Genomic DNA, 17,454 nt, shown 5'->3' with positions numbered 1-17,454 from the left:
CGGGTAAGGAAGAACGAGTCAACGATCTTGTTTCTATTATGACAAACATGATCTATTTTTCACTGACTTTGCACCACCATTGTTTTATCTCTTCTTTAAGCATGGGACTCGAGCACCGTTCCCAAACAGACGAGGTGGCCGAGTGGTTAAGGCGATGGACTGCTAATCCATTGTGCTCTGCACGCGTGGGTTCGAATCCCACCTTCGTCGTATTTTTTCTTTATAGTCTGCATTTAAACATAGACCAAAGTCTTTCAACCTCCCTGTGAAAGACAGGAATGAGTACAGATATGGAAATAGAGATGTAAAAATAAGTTCATTGGTGCAGGCGGAGAATGAAATTAGTCAAAGACTTTCCTCGTAGGTTTCCATTCTTTACTATTATAGGAGCCAAAATCAGCGCAGTTAGTAAACTCCCAAGCTTACATCCCAAATTCTTTTTTCTTTTAGTTGTCTGCCTTTTACATGTTCCTTTTGCCATCATTCTGACCTGCTATCTAAACTCATGAACCTGTTCAGCATCCTACTCAATACATACATACCCGTAAAAGTACATACTCAAACGCATACCGACAATGTATCACCAACATAAGCACACACGCTTTCGCAAATCAGATGTATGATGACGTACTGAACACATGCAGAGATATACAGCCATTTTTACACAACCAGAAATTCATATACCTGGAGATCTACCTAGGTAAAACCCATGGTTTCTTTGCACTTTCTGTTGTTGGCTGTGAGCAAGCAGCAGGTGGCCTTGTAGCTCAGTGGCAGAGCACTGGTCTCGTAAACCAGGGGTCATGAGTTCAAACCTCATCAGGGCCTCGGGCGGATTATTTTCAAAAAGCACGGGGAAGAGAAGCCAGAGTTGCACCATCTACAGAGAACCTTTTATGACGGGATGCATCCTCATAATTGAAGTCTTCCACAGAAGGAGTGAAATAGAGTTCGAGAGGAAGGCCTAATGTTTTCAGGCAAAGACTGACAAAAACCTTGCAATGTCGCATGTAGCTGCTTTGGTGAAAAGACTGTTCAAGTTCACAATGCAACGGAGGGGTGTTCCCCATCTCCATACAATCATCTCTTTGATAATGTAAACGTGCCAGGCGTGTTGAAAGACAAAGACAGACACAACCGCACATACCAGTTGAAGAAAGACAGCCAGCAAACACATTTGTATAGAGGTAAGCAAGCCTCAATTAGAGATGTGAGTCCCTCCGTTTCTGCGGGAGTCCACAAGTTTAATAAAAAATGAACACATATCTTTCATGTTCTAATGATTACCAATCTTTCTGATTAGCTCTGCATAGCTCCAATGGCTATGTGTGTGTGTGTGTGTGTATGTGCCCGTGTGTGTAGGGGAAGGGGTCGGTAGATGTGTTCACGCAGAGCAAGTTGCATACATCGCCAACAGCCATTCTCTCCTGCTCCTGTGCATCCAGTTCGGAAGCGAACCCACCCAATTGTTCTATATGTCTGCTACCCTGACCGCATTCACACATCATTGGCTATTAGTATGCAGCTTGTGGGCGCTGTCAATGGGATATAAGCACCATTCCCCATGTCTGCAATAGCTAGACCAGATTCTGAGGTATGATGAGCAGGGGTCCAGGCACTTCGCCTGACGAACGCCGGGCTTAGCCCTGCCGGGCCTAGCCCTGAGGGGCCTAACTGGGCATGGCCCTGTGTAAGGTAGGGTGAGCAGGGGACCACTTGCAACTAACCTTCGGCACCAATCAGGCATGGAGAGGTCTGTGCAAATGGCCAGCCCTTTAGCAATCTCGATCTGCAAAACCTTCAACTCCTAATTCTCATGGCTCCCAGAAGCCCTAGCCCATATGCAAATGAGGCGAGTTCCTATCAGCATCCTTGTTCTGCTTGATTTTATCAAAGTGACTGCCTGATTAGTGAAAGGGTATTTATTCTCAGAGGTTTGCTTCAAAGGCGATAATGCAGTAAATAGACAACATTATTCTTTGTAAGTTGATATTGTCTCCTGGATCCTACTCCAGTAACCCTTTTTCTACCTTTACAAATGTCTTCCGTAAGTGGTGCTCAGCAGAAAATGGAGTATAATAACAGTTGACATTTTTTATTTTCTGTTCTATTTTCAAAAACCCTCCGTAGCTGTATTTAAAGCGCAAACACCCCATAAATAACTTGCAATGAGTATTCCATGTCTAAAAGGCAGAGGAGCTGTCATACAACATTAACTGACAATCAAGGAAACCTTGAGGTGAACCAAAAAATGTCCAGAACATTTATTGGTTCAATAATTCAGTTTTGAGGTGAATTAGTAAAAAGTTCCAAAGTTGCTCCAGGTGAGGCTTGAACTCACAACCTCGGCATTGCTCACTGCATGTACTGCTGTATAAGTACCGCGCGCTAACCGATTGCGCCACTGGAGCTGCTGTGTTTTGGTTTTCGACATGAAACTACACCCACAAACACACACACAAGTGTACAAAAGCACCCACACGCTCTGGCATTGTCTTTTTAGCTGACACCAAATTATGGGTGCCTTGTAGTGCCCATATTGTGCCACTGGAGCTTACCTTTTAGCCTGATATACACTTTGCCACTGATGTTCAGCCAATGGTGCAGTCAAATGTCCCTTCTACATTTTTGTCATGCTGCAGGCAGTGCCACTGGAGCCAGCATGATGCTCTTCCTCATATTCAACACGTGTCAATTGAAACACCTCCCAATGTCATCTTGGCGATGCCTATAAACACCCCAGGACTTTGATGAATTTTTCTCAACAGCAAGTGAGGCAGTTTTCCTGCAAACGGCTGGATGTACCTCAACAAGGAACGCATTGTGGTTCTATTTTGAAGATGTTTGTGTTATTACCTGTAAAGACTTGAATGCCTAACATAATCCCTGTAGACGAGGTGGCCGAGTGGTTAAGGCGATGGACTGCTAATCTGCTGTACACGCGTGGTTTCGAATCCCACCTTTGTCGATTTTAACTTTTGAAATCTTTTTTAAACATCTGCATTGCTCTAAGCACCATTGCCATTGGCTTTCAAAGAACATACAGACAAAAGTGAAAATATGCATGTTAGTTGATTAAGAAGGACACAAACAAGGTTGTCGTGTTACTGGCAGGAATGCAATCTGCTGTGCTTGACTACCCTTTGAGCCAGAATCCGGATAGAAATTTAAAAAAGCAAAGGTAATATCCATATTGTCTCTCTGCTGCCATGTACATGTTTTTTTCAACTTTCACGCATCACATCTCCTCATTAGTCACCCTAAAATTGCACGGAATACGCACAAATTAGCTGCTCCTCAAAAAATCGGCCAGAAAAAAACAGGTCAAATCACAATCATATACATACATTCTCACACACCCTTCAAATATGTCTACCCAGTAAACATCATGTTGTGTGCTCGTTGTGTTGCTGTTATGCGTCGTAACCTGAGGGGCTCTGTAGCTCAGTGGCAGAGCACTGGTCTTGTAAACCAGGGGTCGTGAGTTCGATCCTCATCAGGGCCTCCAAATGGTAATTTTCTTGAACATTGTTGAATAGGAACTGATATTGCACATTGTACCTGTGCAACCTTTTACCAATGGATTCGGGCCTATAACAAAGCCACAAGCGCAAGGTGTCTGAATAGTCTGTGGGGAAGGTCGGCTTTCTGGACCTAATTTCTTCAAGAAAAAGACCTTGATAATCTTGTGATGACAGATGCAGATGATCACGGTGAAGCCCTTACTCTATTGAACAGTACAGCGGTTCTGGGTTGCACGCCTTTCTCTATTTTCAGGGACGTTGATGTGGCAAAATTTAATTGGAAAAGGGTTATTGCCATCACTCACTATTTAAATTCAATGACATCACAGGAAGCAGCAGCATCTGAACTTTGATCTTGGCTGGAAACGTTGAATGATGCCAAACACTGGGAAACTGGAGCTTGCGTTATGCTGGTTTTACTACTAATGGTGTGCCATACGGAAGCTCAAGCACCTTCCTCTGGATTAGTGTTGTGAACCCTCCAGGAGCTCTTGTTATATTTTTCTGAACTTCAACTTGATGTGTTTATCTATCAATGGCCGGGTAAGGAAGAACGAGTCAACGATCTTGTTTCTATTATGACAAACATGATCTATTTTTCACTGACTTTGCACCACCATTGTTTTATCTCTTCTTTAAGCATGGGACTCGAGCACCGTTCCCAAACAGACGAGGTGGCCGAGTGGTTAAGGCGATGGACTGCTAATCCATTGTGCTCTGCACGCGTGGGTTCGAATCCCACCTTCGTCGTATTTTTTCTTTATAGTCTGCATTTAAACATAGACCAAAGTCTTTCAACCTCCCTGTGAAAGACAGGAATGAGTACAGATATGGAAATAGAGATGTAAAAATAAGTTCATTGGTGCAGGCGGAGAATGAAATTAGTCAAAGACTTTCCTCGTAGGTTTCCATTCTTTACTATTATAGGAGCCAAAATCAGCGCAGTTAGTAAACTCCCAAGCTTACATCCCAAATTCTTTTTTCTTTTAGTTGTCTGCCTTTTACATGTTCCTTTTGCCATCATTCTGACCTGCTATCTAAACTCATGAACCTGTTCAGCATCCTACTCAATACATACATACCCGTAAAAGTACATACTCAAACGCATACCGACAATGTATCACCAACATAAGCACACACGCTTTCGCAAATCAGATGTATGATGACGTACTGAACACATGCAGAGATATACAGCCATTTTTACACAACCAGAAATTCATATACCTGGAGATCTACCTAGGTAAAACCCATGGTTTCTTTGCACTTTCTGTTGTTGGCTGTGAGCAAGCAGCAGGTGGCCTTGTAGCTCAGTGGCAGAGCACTGGTCTCGTAAACCAGGGGTCATGAGTTCAAACCTCATCAGGGCCTCGGGCGGATTATTTTCAAAAAGCACGGGGAAGAGAAGCCAGAGTTGCACCATCTACAGAGAACCTTTTATGACGGGATGCATCCTCATAATTGAAGTCTTCCACAGAAGGAGTGAAATAGAGTTCGAGAGGAAGGCCTAATGTTTTCAGGCAAAGACTGACAAAAACCTTGCAATGTCGCATGTAGCTGCTTTGGTGAAAAGACTGTTCAAGTTCACAATGCAACGGAGGGGTGTTCCCCATCTCCATACAATCATCTCTTTGATAATGTAAACGTTCCAGGCGTGTTGAAAGACAAAGACAGACACAACCGCACATACCAGTTGAAGAAAGACAGCCAGCAAACACATTTGTATAGAGGTAAGCAAGCCTCAATTAGAGATGTGAGTCCCTCCGTTTCTGCGGGAGTCCACAAGTTTAATAAAAAATGAACACATATCTTTCATGTTCTAATGATTACCAATCTTTCTGATTAGCTCTGCATAGCTCCAATGGCTATGTGTGTGTGTGTGTGTGTGTATGTGCCCGTGTGTGTAGGGGAAGGGGTCGGTAGATGTGTTCACGCAGAGCAAGTTGCATACATCGCCAACAGCCATTCTCTCCTGCTCCTGTGCATCCTGTTCGGAAGCGAACCCACCCAATTGTTCTATATGTCTGCTACCCTGACCGCATTCACACATCATTGGCTATTAGTATGCAGCTTGTGGGCGCTGTCAATGGGATATAAGCACCATTCCCCATGTCTGCAATAGCTAGACCAGATTCTGAGGTATGATGAGCAGGGGTCCAGGCACTTCGCCTTACAAACGCCGGGCTTAGCCCTGCCGGGCCTAGCCCTGAGGGGCCTAACTGGGCATGGCCCTGTGTAAGGTAGGGTGAGCAGGGGACCACTTGCAACTAACCTTCGGCACCAATCAGGCATGGAGAGGTCTGTGCAAATGCCCAGCCCTTTAGCAATCTCGATCTGCAAAACCTTCAACTCCTAATTCTCATGGCTCCCAGAAGCCCTAGCCCATATGCAAATGAGGCGAGTTCCTATCAGCATCCTTGTTCTGCTTGATTTTATCAAAGTGACTGCCTGATTAGTGAAAGGGTATTTATTCTCAGAGGTTTGCTTCAAAGGCGATAATGCAGTAAATAGACAACATTATTCTTTGTAAGTTGATATTGTCTCCTGGATCCTACTCCAGTAACCCTTTTTCTACCTTTACAAATGTCTTCCGTAAGTGGTGCTCAGCAGAAAATGGAGTATAATAACAGTTGACATTTTTTATTTTCTGTTCTATTTTCAAAAACCCTCCGTAGCTGTATTTAAAGCGCAAACACCCCATAAATAACTTGCAATGAGTATTCCATGTCTAAAAGGCAGAGGAGCTGTCATACAACATTAACTGACAATCAAGGAAACCTTGAGGTGAACCAAAAAATGTCCAGAACATTTATTGGTTCAATAATTCAGTTTTGAGGTGAATTAGTAAAAAGTTCCAAAGTTGCTCCAGGTGAGGCTTGAACTCACAACCTCGGCATTGCTCACTGCATGTACTGCTGTATAAGTACCGCGCCCTAACCGATTGCGCCACTGGAGCTGCTGTGTTTTGGTTTTCAACATGAAACTACACCCACAAACACACAATAAGTGTACAAAAGCACCCACAAGCTCTGGCATTGTCTTTTTAGCTGACACCAAATTATGGGTGCCTTGTAGTGCCCATATTGTGCCACTGGAGCTTACCTTTTAGCCTGATATACACTTTGCCACTGATGTTCAGCCAATGGTGCAGTCAAATGTCCCTTCTACATTTTTGTCATGCTGCAGGCAGTGCCACTGGAGCCAGCATGATGCTCTTCCTCATATTCAACACGTGTCAATTGAAACACCTCCCAATGTCATCTTGGCGATGCCTATAAACACCCCAGGACTTTGATGAATTTTTCTCAACAGCAAGTGAGGCAGTTTTCCTGCAAACGGCTGGATGTACCTCAACAAGGAACGCATTGTGGTTCTATTTTGAAGATGTTTGTGTTATTACCTGTAAAGACTTGAATGCCTAACATAATCCCTGTAGACGAGGTGGCCGAGTGGTTAAGGCGATGGACTGCTAATCTACTGTACACGCGTGGTTTCGAATCCCACCTTTGTCGATTTTAACTTTTGAAATCTTTTTTAAACATCTGCATTGCTCTAAGCACCATTGCCATTGGCTTTCAAAGAACATACAGACAAAAGTGAAAATATGCATGTTAGTTGATTAAGAAGGACACAAACAAGGTTGTCGTGTTACTGGCAGGAATGCAATCTGCTGTGCTTGACTACCCTTTGAGCCAGAATCCGGATAGAAATTTAAAAAAGCAAAGGTAATATCCATATTGTCTCTCTGCTGCCATGTACATGTTTTTTTCAACTTTCACGCATCACATCTCCTCATTAGTCACTCTAAAATTGCACGGAATACGCACAAATTAGCTGCTCCTCAAAAAATCGGCCAGAAAAAAACAGGTCAAATCACAATCATATACATACATTCTCACACACCCTTCAAATATGTCTACCCAGTAAACATCATGTTGTGTGCTCGTTGTGTTGCTGTTATGCGTCATAACCTGAGGGGCTCTGTAGCTCAGTGGCAGAGCACTGGTCTTGTAAACCAGGGGTCGTGAGTTCGATCCTCATCAGGGCCTCCAAATGGTAATTTTCTTGAACATTGTTGAATAGGAACTGATATTGCACATTGTACCTGTGCAACCTTTTACCAATGGATTCGGGCCTATAACAAAGCCACAAGCGCAAGGTGTCTGAATAGTCTGTGGGGAAGGTCGGCTTTCTGGACCTAATTTCTTCAAGAAAAAGACCTTGATAATCTTGTGATGACAGATGCAGATGATCACGGTGAAGCCCTTACTCTATTGAACAGTACAGCGGTTCTGGGTTGCACGCCTTTCTCTATTTTCAGGGACGTTGATGTGGCAAAATTTAATTGGAAAAGGGTTATTGCCATCACTCACTATTTAAATTCAATGACATCACAGGAAGCAGCAGCATCTGAACTTTGATCTTGGCTGGAAACGTTGAATGATGCCAAACACTGGGAAACTGGAGCTTGCGTTATGCTGGTTTTACTACTAATGGTGTGCCATACGGAAGCTCAAGCACCTTCCTCTGGATTAGTGTTGTGAACCCTCCAGGAGCTCTTGTTATATTTTTCTGAACTTCAACTTGATGTGTTTATCTATCAATGGCCGGGTAAGGAAGAACGAGTCAACGATCTTGTTTCTATTATGACAAACATGATCTATTTTTCACTGACTTTGCACCACCATTGTTTTATCTCTTCTTTAAGCATGGGACTCGAGCACCGTTCCCAAACAGACGAGGTGGCCGAGTGGTTAAGGCGATGGACTGCTAATCCATTGTGCTCTGCACGCGTGGGTTCGAATCCCACCTTCGTCGTATTTTTTCTTTATAGTCTGCATTTAAACATAGACCAAAGTCTTTCAACCTCCCTGTGAAAGACAGGAATGAGTACAGATATGGAAATAGAGATGTAAAAATAAGTTCATTGGTGCAGGCGGAGAATGAAATTAGTCAAAGACTTTCCTCGTAGGTTTCCATTCTTTACTATTATAGGAGCCAAAATCAGCGCAGTTAGTAAACTCCCAAGCTTACATCCCAAATTCTTTTTTCTTTTAGTTGTCTGCCTTTTACATGTTCCTTTTGCCATCATTCTGACCTGCTATCTAAACTCATGAACCTGTTCAGCATCCTACTCAATACATACATACCCGTAAAAGTACATACTCAAACGCATACCGACAATGTATCACCAACATAAGCACACACGCTTTCGCAAATCAGATGTATGATGACGTACTGAACACATGCAGAGATATACAGCCATTTTTACACAACCAGAAATTCATATACCTGGAGATCTACCTAGGTAAAACCCATGGTTTCTTTGCACTTTCTGTTGTTGGCTGTGAGCAAGCAGCAGGTGGCCTTGTAGCTCAGTGGCAGAGCACTGGTCTCGTAAACCAGGGGTCATGAGTTCAAACCTCATCAGGGCCTCGGGCGGATTATTTTCAAAAAGCACGGGGAAGAGAAGCCAGAGTTGCACCATCTACAGAGAACCTTTTATGACGGGATGCATCCTCATAATTGAAGTCTTCCACAGAAGGAGTGAAATAGAGTTTGAGAGGAAGGCCTAATGTTTTCAGGCAAAGACTGACAAAAACCTTGCAATGTCGCATGTAGCTGCTTTGGTGAAAAGACTGTTCAAGTTCACAATGCAACGGAGGGGTGTTCCCCATCTCCATACAATCATCTCTTTGATAATGTAAACGTGCCAGGCGTGTTGAAAGACAAAGACAGACACAACCGCACATACCAGTTGAAGAAAGACAGCCAGCAAACACATTTGTATAGAGGTAAGCAAGCCTCAATTAGAGATGTGAGTCCCTCCGTTTCTGCGGGAGTCCACAAGTTTATTAAAAAATGAACACATATCTTTCATGTTCTAATGATTACCAATCTTTCTGATTAGCTCTGCATAGCTCCAATGGCTATGTGTGTGTGTGTGTGTGTATGTGCCCGTGTGTGTAGGGGAAGGGGTCGGTAGATGTGTTCACGCAGAGCAAGTTGCATACATCGCCAACAGCCATTCTCTCCTGCTCCTGTGCATCCAGTTCGGAAGCGAACCCACCCAATTGTTCTATATGTCTGCTACCCTGACCGCATTCACACATCATTGGCTATTAGTATGCAGCTTGTGGGCGCTGTCAATGGGATATAAGCACCATTCCCCATGTCTGCAATAGCTAGACCAGATTCTGAGGTATGATGAGCAGGGGTCCAGGCACTTCGCCTGACGAACGCCTGACAAACGCCGGGCTTAGCCCTGCCGGGCCTAGCCCTGAGGGGCCTAACTGGGCATGGCCCTGTGTAAGGTAGGGTGAGCAGGGGACCACTTGCAACTAACCTTCGGCACCAATCAGGCATGGAGAGGTCTGTGCAAATGCCCAGCCCTTTAGCAATCTCGATCTGCAAAACCTTCAACTCCTAATTCTCATGGCTCCCAGAAGCCCTAGCCCATATGCAAATGAGGCGAGTTCCTATCAGCATCCTTGTTCTGCTTGATTTTATCAAAGTGACTGCCTGATTAGTGAAAGGGTATTTATTCTCAGAGGTTTGCTTCAAAGGCGATAATGCAGTAAATAGACAACATTATTCTTTGTAAGTTGATATTGTCTCCTGGATCCTACTCCAGTAACCCTTTTTCTACCTTTACAAATGTCTGAGCTTCAACTTGATGTGTTTATCTATCAATGGCCGGGTAAGGAAGAACGAGTCAACGATCTTGTTTCTATTATGACAAACATGATCTATTTTTCACTGACTTTGCACCACCATTGTTTTATCTCTTCTTTAAGCATGGGACTCGAGCACCGTTCCCAAACAGACGAGGTGGCCGAGTGGTTAAGGCGATGGACTGCTAATCCATTGTGCTCTGCACGCGTGGGTTTGAATCCCACCTTCGTCGTATTTTTTCTTTATAGTCTGCATTTAAACATAGACCAAAGTCTTTCAACCTCCCTGTGAAAGACAGGAATGAGTACAGATATGGAAATAGAGATGTAAAAATAAGTTCATTGGTGCAGGCGGAGAATGAAATTAGTCAAAGACTTTCCTCGTAGGTTTCCATTCTTTACTATTATAGGAGCCAAAATCAGCGCAGTTAGTAAACTCCCAAGCTTACATCCCAAATTCTTTTTTTCTTTTAGTTGTCTGCCTTTTACATGTTCCTTTTGCCATCATTCTGACCTGCTATCTAAACTCATGAACCTGTTCAGCATCCTACTCAATACATACATACCCGTAAAAGTACATACTCAAACGCATACCGACAATGTATCACCAACATAAGCACACACGCTTTCGCAAATCAGATGTATGATGACGTACTGAACACATGCAGAGATATACAGCCATACAAATGTCTTCCGTAAGTGGTGCTCAGCAGAAAATGGAGTATAATAACAGTTGACATTTTTTATTTTCTGTTCTATTTTCAAAAACCCTCCGTAGCTGTATTTAAAGCCCAAACACCCCATAAATAACTTGCAATGAGTATTCCATGTCTAAAAGGCAGAGGAGCTGTCATACAACATTAACTGACAATCAAGGAAACCTTGAGGTGAACCAAAAAATGTCCAGAACATTTATTGGTTCAATAATTCAGTTTTGAGGTGAATTAGTAAAAAGTTCCAAAGTTGCTCCAGGTGAGGCTTGAACTCACAACCTCGGCATTGCTCACTGCATGTACTGCTGTATAAGTACCGCGCGCTATTGCGCCACTGGAGCTGCTGTGTTTTGGTTTTCGACATGAAACTACACCCACAAACACACACACAAGTGTACAAAAGCACCCACAAGCTCTGGCATTGTCTTTTTAGCTGACACCAAATTATGGGTGCCTTGTAGTGCCCATATTGTGCCACTGGAGCTTACCTTTTAGCCTGATATACACTTTGCCACTGATGTTCAGCCAATGGTGCAGTCAAATGTCCCTTCTACATTTTTGTCATGCTGCAGGCAGTGCCACTGGAGCCAGCATGATGCTCTTCCTCATATTCAACACGTGTCAATTGAAACACCTCCCAATGTCATCTTGGCGATGCCTATAAACACCCCAGGACTTTGATGAATTTTTCTCAACAGCAAGTGAGGCAGTTTTCCTGCAAACGGCTGGATGTACCTCAACAAGGAACGCATTGTGGTTCTATTTTGAAGATGTTTGTGTTATTACCTGTAAAGACTTGAATGCCTAACATAATCCCTGTAGACGAGGTGGCCGAGTGGTTAAGGCGATGGACTGCTAATCTGCTGTACACGCGTGGTTTCGAATCCCACCTTTGTCGATTTTAACTTTTGAAATCTTTTTTAAACATCTGCATTGCTCTAAGCACCATTGCCATTGGCTTTCAAAGAACATACAGACAAAAGTGAAAATATGCATGTTAGTTGATTAAGAAGGACACAAACAAGGTTGTCGTGTTACTGGCAGGAATGCAATCTGCTGTGCTTGACTACCCTTTGAGCCGGAATCCGGATAGAAATTTAAAAAAGCAAAGGTAATATCCATATTGTCTCTCTGCTGCCATGTACATGTTTTTTTCAACTTTCACGCATCACATCTCCTCATTAGTCACCCTAAAATTGCACGGAATACGCACAAATTAGCTGCTCCTCAAAAAATCGGCCAGAAAAAAACAGGTCAAATCACAATCATATACATACATTCTCACACACCCTTCAAATATGTCTACCCAGTAAACATCATGTTGTGTGCTCGTTGTGTTGCTGTTATGCGTCGTAACCTGAGGGGCTCTGTAGCTCAGTGGCAGAGCACTGGTCTTGTAAACCAGGGGTCGTGAGTTCGATCCTCATCAGGGCCTCCAAATGGTAATTTTCTTGAACATTGTTGAATAGGAACTGATATTGCACATTGTACCTGTGCAACCTTTTACCAATGGATTCGGGCCTATAACAAAGCCACAAGCGCAAGGTGTCTGAATAGTCTGTGGGGAAGGTCGGCTTTCTGGACCTAATTTCTTCAAGAAAAAGACCTTGATAATCTTGTGATGACAGATGCAGATGATCACGGTGAAGCCCTTACTCTATTGAACAGTACAGCGGTTCTGGGTTGCACGCCTTTCTCTATTTTCAGGGACGTTGATGTGGCAAAATTTAATTGGAAAAGGGTTATTGCCATCACTCACTATTTAAATTCAATGACATCACAGGAAGCAGCAGCATCTGAACTTTGATCTTGGCTGGAAACGTTGAATGATGCCAAACACTGGGAAACTGGAGCTTGCGTTATGCTGGTTTTACTACTAATGGTGTGCCATACGGAAGCTCAAGCACCTTCCTCTGGATTAGTGTTGTGAACCCTCCAGGAGCTCTTGTTATATTTTTCTGAACTTCAACTTGATGTGTTTATCTATCAATGGCCGGGTAAGGAAGAACGAGTCAACGATCTTGTTTCTATTATGACAAACGTGATCTATTTTTCACTGACTTTGCACCACCATTGTTTTATCTCTTCTTTAAGCATGGGACTCGAGCACCGTTCCCAAACAGACGAGGTGGCCGAGTGGTTAAGGCGATGGACTGCTAATCCATTGTGCTCTGCACGCGTGGGTTCGAATCCCACCTTCGTCGTATTTTTTCTTTATAGTCTGCATTTAAACATAGACCAAAGTCTTTCAACCTCCCTGTGAAAGACAGGAATGAGTACAGATATGGAAATAGAGATGTAAAAATAAGTTCATTGGTGCAGGCGGAGAATGAAATTAGTCAAAGACTTTCCTCGTAGGTTTCCATTCTTTACTATTATAGGAGCCAAAATCAGCGCAGTTAGTAAACTCCCAAGCTTACATCCCAAATTCTTTTTTCTTTTAGTTGTCTGCCTTTTACATGTTCCTTTTGCCATCATTCTGACCTGCTATCTAAACTCATGAACCTGTTCAGCATCCTACTCAATACATACATACCCGTAAAAGTACATACTCAAACGCATACCGACAATGTATCACCAACATAAGCACACACGCTTTCGCAAATCCGATGTATGATGACGTACTGAACACATGCAGAGATATACAGCCATTTTTACACAACCAGAAATTCATATACCTGGAGATCTACCTAGGTAAAACCCATGGTTTCTTTGCACTTTCTGTTGTTGGCTGTGAGCAAGCAGCAAGTGGCCTTGTAGCTCATTGGCAGAGCACTGGTCTCGTAAACCAGGGGTCATGAGTTCAAACCTCATCAGGGCCTCGGGCGGATTATTTTCAAAAAGCACGGGGAAGAGAAGCCAGAGTTGCACCATCTACAGAGAACCTTTTATGACGGGATGCATCCTCATAATTGAAGTCTTCCACAGAAGGAGTGAAATAGAGTTCGAGAGGAAGGCCTAATGTTTTCAGGCAAAGACTGACAAAAACCTTGCAATGTCGCATGTAGCTGCTTTGGTGAAAAGACTGTTCAAGTTCACAATGCAACGGAGGGGTGTTCCCCATCTCCATACAATCATCTCTTTGATAATGTAAACGTGCCAGGCGTGTTGAAAGACAAAGACAGACACAACCGCACATACCAGTTGAAGAAAGACAGCCAGCAAACACATTTGTATAGAGGTAAGCAAGCCTCAATTAGAGATGTGAGTCCCTCCGTTTCTGCGGGAGTCCACAAGTTTATTAAAATATGAACACATATCTTTCATGTTCTAATGATTACCAATCTTTCTGATTAGCTCTGCATAGCTCCAATGGCTATGTGTGTGTGTGTGTGTGTATGTGCCCGTGTGTGTAGGGGAAGGGGTCGGTAGATGTGTTCACGCAGAGCAAGTTGCATACATCGCCAACAGCCATTCTCTCCTGCTCCTGTGCATCCAGTTCGGAAGCGAACCCACCCAATTGTTCTATATGTCTGCTACCCTGACCGCATTCACACATCATTGGCTATTAGTATGCAGCTTGTGGGCGCTGTCAATGGGATATAAGCACCATTCCCCATGTCTGCAATAGCTAGACCAGATTCTGAGGTATGATGAGCAGGGGTCCAGGCACTTCGCCTGACGAACGCCTGACAAACGCTGGGCTTAGCCCTGCCGGGCCTAGCCCTGAGGGGCCTAACTGGGCATGGCCCTGTGTAAGGTAGGGTGAGCAGGGGACCACTTGCAACTAACCTTCGGCACCAATCAGGCATGGAGAGGTCTGTGCAAATGCCCAGCCCTTTAGCAATCTCGATCTGCAAAACCTTCAACTCCTAATTCTCATGGCTCCCAGAAGCCCTAGCCCATATGCAAATGAGGCGAGTTCCTATCAGCATCCTTGTTCTGCTTGATTTTATCAAAGTGACTGCCTGATTAGTGAAAGGGTATTTATTCTCAGAGGTTTGCTTCAAAGGCGATAATGCAGTAAATAGACAACATTATTCTTTGTAAGTTGATATTGTCTCCTGGATCCTACTCCAGTAACCCTTTTTCTACCTTTACAAATGTCTTCCGTAAGTGGTGCTCAGCAGAAAATGGAGTATAATAACAGTTGACATTTTTTATTTTCTTTTCTATTTTCAAAAACCCTCCGTAGCTGTATTTAAAGCGCAAACACCCCATAAATAACTTGCAATGAGTATTCCATGTCTAAAAGGCAGAGGAGCTGTCATACAACATTAACTGACAATCAAGGAAACCTTGAGGTGAACCAAAAAATGTCCAGAACATTTATTGGTTCAATAATTCAGTTTTGAGGTGAATTAGTAAAAAGTTCCAAAGTTGCTCCAGGTGAGGCTTGAACTCACAACCTCGGCATTGCTCACTGCATGTACTGCTGTATAAGTACCGCGCGCTAACCGATTGCGCCACTGGAGCTGCAGTGTTTTGGTTTTCGACATGAAACTACACCCACAAACACACACACAAGTGTACAAAAGCACCCACAAGCTCTGGCATTGTCTTTTTAGCTGACACCAAATTATGGGTGCCTTGTAGTGCCCATATTGTGCCACTGGAGCTTACCTTTTAGCCTGATATACACTTTGCCACTGATGTTCAGCCAATGGTGCAGTCAAATGTCCCTTCTACATTTTTGTCATGCTGCAGGCAGTGCCACTGGAGCCAGCATGATGCTCTTCCTCATATTCAACACGTGTCAATTGAAACACCTCCCAATGTCATCTTGGCGATGCCTATAAACACCCCAGGACTTTGATGAATTTTTCTCAACAGCAAGTGAGGCAGTTTTCCTGCAAACGGCTGGATGTACCTCAACAAGGAACGCATTGTGGTTCTATTTTGAAGATGTTTGTGTTATTACCTGTAAAGACTTGAATGCCTAACATAATCCCTGTAGACGAGGTGGCCGAGTGGTTAAGGCGATGGACTGCTAATCTGCTGTACACGCGTGGTTTCGAATCCCACCTTTGTCGATTTTAACTTTTGAAATCTTTTTTAAACATCTGCATTGCTCTAAGCACCATTGCCATTGGCTTTCAAAGAACATACAGACAAAAGTGAAAATATGCATGTTAGTTGATTAAGAAGGACACAAACAAGGTTGTCGTGTTACTGGCAGGAATGCAATCTGCTGTGCTTGACTACCCTTTGAGCCAGAATCCGGATAGAAATTTAAAAAAGCAAAGGTAATATCCATATTGTCTCTCTGCTGCCATGTACATGTTTTTTTCAACTTTCACGCATCACATCTCCTCATTAGTCACCCTAAAATTGCACGGAATACGCACAAATTAGCTGCTCCTCAAAAAATCGGCCAGAAAAAAACAGGTCAAATCACAATCATATACATACATTCTCACACACCCTTCAAATATGTCTACCCAGTAAACATCATGTTGTGTGCTCGTTGTGTTGCTGTTATGCGTCGTAACCTGAGGGGCTCTGTAGCTCAGTGGCAGAGCACTGGTCTTGTAAACCAGGGGTCGTGAGTTCGATCCTCATCAGGGCCTCCAAATGGTAATTTTCTTGAACATTGTTGAATAGGAACTGATATTGCACATTGTACCTGTGCAACCTTTTACCAATGGATTCGGGCCTATAACAAAGCCACAAGCGCAAGGTGTCTGAATAGTCTGTGGGGAAGGTCGGCTTTCTGGACCTAATTTCTTCAAGAAAAAGACCTTGATAATCTTGTGATGACAGATGCAGATGATCACGGTGAAGCCCTTACTCTATTGAACAGTACAGCGGTTCTGGGTTGCACGCCTTTCTCTATTTTCAGGACGTTGATGTGGCAAAATTTAATTGGAAAAGGGTTATTGCCATCACTCACTATTTAAATTCAATGACATCACAGGAAGCAGCAGCATCTGAACTTTGATCTTGGCTGGAAACGTTGAATGATGCCAAACACTGGGAAACTGGAGCTTGCGTTATGCTGGTTTTACTACTAATGGTGTGCCATACGGAAGCTCAAGCACCTTCCTCTGGATTAGTGTTGTGAACCCTCCAGGAGCTCTTGTTATATTTTTCTGAACTTCAACTTGATGTGTTTATCTATCAATGGCCGGGTAAGGAAGAACGAGTCAACGATCTTGTTTCTATTATGACAAACATGATCTATTTTTCACTGACTTTGCACCACCATTGTTTTATCTCTTCTTTAAGCATGGGACTCGAGCACCGTTCCCAAACAGACGAGGTGGCCGAGTGGTTAAGGCGATGGACTGCTAATCCATTGTGCTCTGCACGCGTGGGTTCGAATCCCACCTTCGTCGTATTTTTTCTTTATAGTTTGCATTTAAACATAGACCAAAGTCTTTCAACCTCCCTGTGAAAGACAGGAATGAGTACAGATATGGAAATAGAGATGTAAAAATAAGTTCATTGGTGCAGGCGGAGAATGAAATTAGTCAAAGACTTTCCTCGTAGGTTTCCATTCTTTACTATTATAGGAGCCAAAATCAGCGCAGTTAGTAAACTCCCAAGCTTACATCCCAAATTCTTTTTTCTTTTAGTTGTCTGCCTTTTACATGTTCCTTTTGC

General features: G+C 43.3%; 18 non-coding genes across 18 annotated transcripts; 15 read left to right on the top strand and 3 right to left on the bottom strand.

Moving 5' to 3' along the window:
- The first annotated feature begins 128 nt into the window (after positions 1–128).
- TRNAS-GCU (transfer RNA serine (anticodon GCU)) lies at positions 129–210 on the top strand. The gene has a single exon. It is a non-coding gene; the product is annotated as a tRNA-Ser (tRNA).
- Positions 211–756: 546 nt separating this feature from the next.
- Positions 757–828, top strand: TRNAT-CGU (transfer RNA threonine (anticodon CGU)). The gene has a single exon. It is a non-coding gene; the product is annotated as a tRNA-Thr (tRNA).
- A 1,488-nt stretch (positions 829–2,316) lies between these two features.
- Positions 2,317–2,411, bottom strand: TRNAI-UAU (transfer RNA isoleucine (anticodon UAU)). The gene is made up of 2 exons: positions 2,374–2,411; positions 2,317–2,352 (listed from the first exon to the last, which is right to left on the bottom strand). It is a non-coding gene; the product is annotated as a tRNA-Ile (tRNA).
- Positions 2,412–3,433: 1,022 nt separating this feature from the next.
- TRNAT-UGU (transfer RNA threonine (anticodon UGU)) lies at positions 3,434–3,505 on the top strand. Its single transcript has one exon. It is a non-coding gene; the product is annotated as a tRNA-Thr (tRNA).
- A 687-nt stretch (positions 3,506–4,192) lies between these two features.
- TRNAS-GCU (transfer RNA serine (anticodon GCU)) lies at positions 4,193–4,274 on the top strand. Its single transcript has one exon. It is a non-coding gene; the product is annotated as a tRNA-Ser (tRNA).
- A 546-nt stretch (positions 4,275–4,820) lies between these two features.
- Positions 4,821–4,892, top strand: TRNAT-CGU (transfer RNA threonine (anticodon CGU)). The gene has a single exon. It is a non-coding gene; the product is annotated as a tRNA-Thr (tRNA).
- Positions 4,893–6,382: 1,490 nt separating this feature from the next.
- TRNAI-UAU (transfer RNA isoleucine (anticodon UAU)) lies at positions 6,383–6,477 on the bottom strand. The gene is made up of 2 exons: positions 6,440–6,477; positions 6,383–6,418 (listed from the first exon to the last, which is right to left on the bottom strand). It is a non-coding gene; the product is annotated as a tRNA-Ile (tRNA).
- Positions 6,478–6,956: 479 nt separating this feature from the next.
- Positions 6,957–7,033, top strand: TRNAS-GCU (transfer RNA serine (anticodon GCU)). The gene has a single exon. It is a non-coding gene; the product is annotated as a tRNA-Ser (tRNA).
- Positions 7,034–7,498: 465 nt separating this feature from the next.
- TRNAT-UGU (transfer RNA threonine (anticodon UGU)) lies at positions 7,499–7,570 on the top strand. The gene has a single exon. It is a non-coding gene; the product is annotated as a tRNA-Thr (tRNA).
- Positions 7,571–8,257: 687 nt separating this feature from the next.
- TRNAS-GCU (transfer RNA serine (anticodon GCU)) lies at positions 8,258–8,339 on the top strand. Its single transcript has one exon. It is a non-coding gene; the product is annotated as a tRNA-Ser (tRNA).
- A 546-nt stretch (positions 8,340–8,885) lies between these two features.
- TRNAT-CGU (transfer RNA threonine (anticodon CGU)) lies at positions 8,886–8,957 on the top strand. The gene has a single exon. It is a non-coding gene; the product is annotated as a tRNA-Thr (tRNA).
- A 1,389-nt stretch (positions 8,958–10,346) lies between these two features.
- Positions 10,347–10,428, top strand: TRNAS-GCU (transfer RNA serine (anticodon GCU)). Its single transcript has one exon. It is a non-coding gene; the product is annotated as a tRNA-Ser (tRNA).
- Positions 10,429–12,271: 1,843 nt separating this feature from the next.
- TRNAT-UGU (transfer RNA threonine (anticodon UGU)) lies at positions 12,272–12,343 on the top strand. The gene has a single exon. It is a non-coding gene; the product is annotated as a tRNA-Thr (tRNA).
- A 687-nt stretch (positions 12,344–13,030) lies between these two features.
- TRNAS-GCU (transfer RNA serine (anticodon GCU)) lies at positions 13,031–13,112 on the top strand. Its single transcript has one exon. It is a non-coding gene; the product is annotated as a tRNA-Ser (tRNA).
- A 546-nt stretch (positions 13,113–13,658) lies between these two features.
- On the top strand, positions 13,659–13,730 carry TRNAT-CGU (transfer RNA threonine (anticodon CGU)). The gene has a single exon. It is a non-coding gene; the product is annotated as a tRNA-Thr (tRNA).
- Positions 13,731–15,229: 1,499 nt separating this feature from the next.
- Positions 15,230–15,324, bottom strand: TRNAI-UAU (transfer RNA isoleucine (anticodon UAU)). Its single transcript has 2 exons — positions 15,287–15,324; positions 15,230–15,265 (listed from the first exon to the last, which is right to left on the bottom strand). It is a non-coding gene; the product is annotated as a tRNA-Ile (tRNA).
- Positions 15,325–16,346: 1,022 nt separating this feature from the next.
- On the top strand, positions 16,347–16,418 carry TRNAT-UGU (transfer RNA threonine (anticodon UGU)). Its single transcript has one exon. It is a non-coding gene; the product is annotated as a tRNA-Thr (tRNA).
- A 686-nt stretch (positions 16,419–17,104) lies between these two features.
- TRNAS-GCU (transfer RNA serine (anticodon GCU)) lies at positions 17,105–17,186 on the top strand. The gene has a single exon. It is a non-coding gene; the product is annotated as a tRNA-Ser (tRNA).
- Positions 17,187–17,454: the final 268 nt, after the last annotated feature.

This window comes from Ambystoma mexicanum, chromosome 13 (assembly GCF_040938575.1).
Source record: "Ambystoma mexicanum isolate Mex_15411 chromosome 13, UKY_AmexF1_1, whole genome shotgun sequence".
Taxonomy (NCBI): domain Eukaryota; kingdom Metazoa; phylum Chordata; class Amphibia; order Caudata; family Ambystomatidae; genus Ambystoma; species Ambystoma mexicanum.
This window is presented reverse-complemented; position numbering and strand designations above follow the sequence as displayed.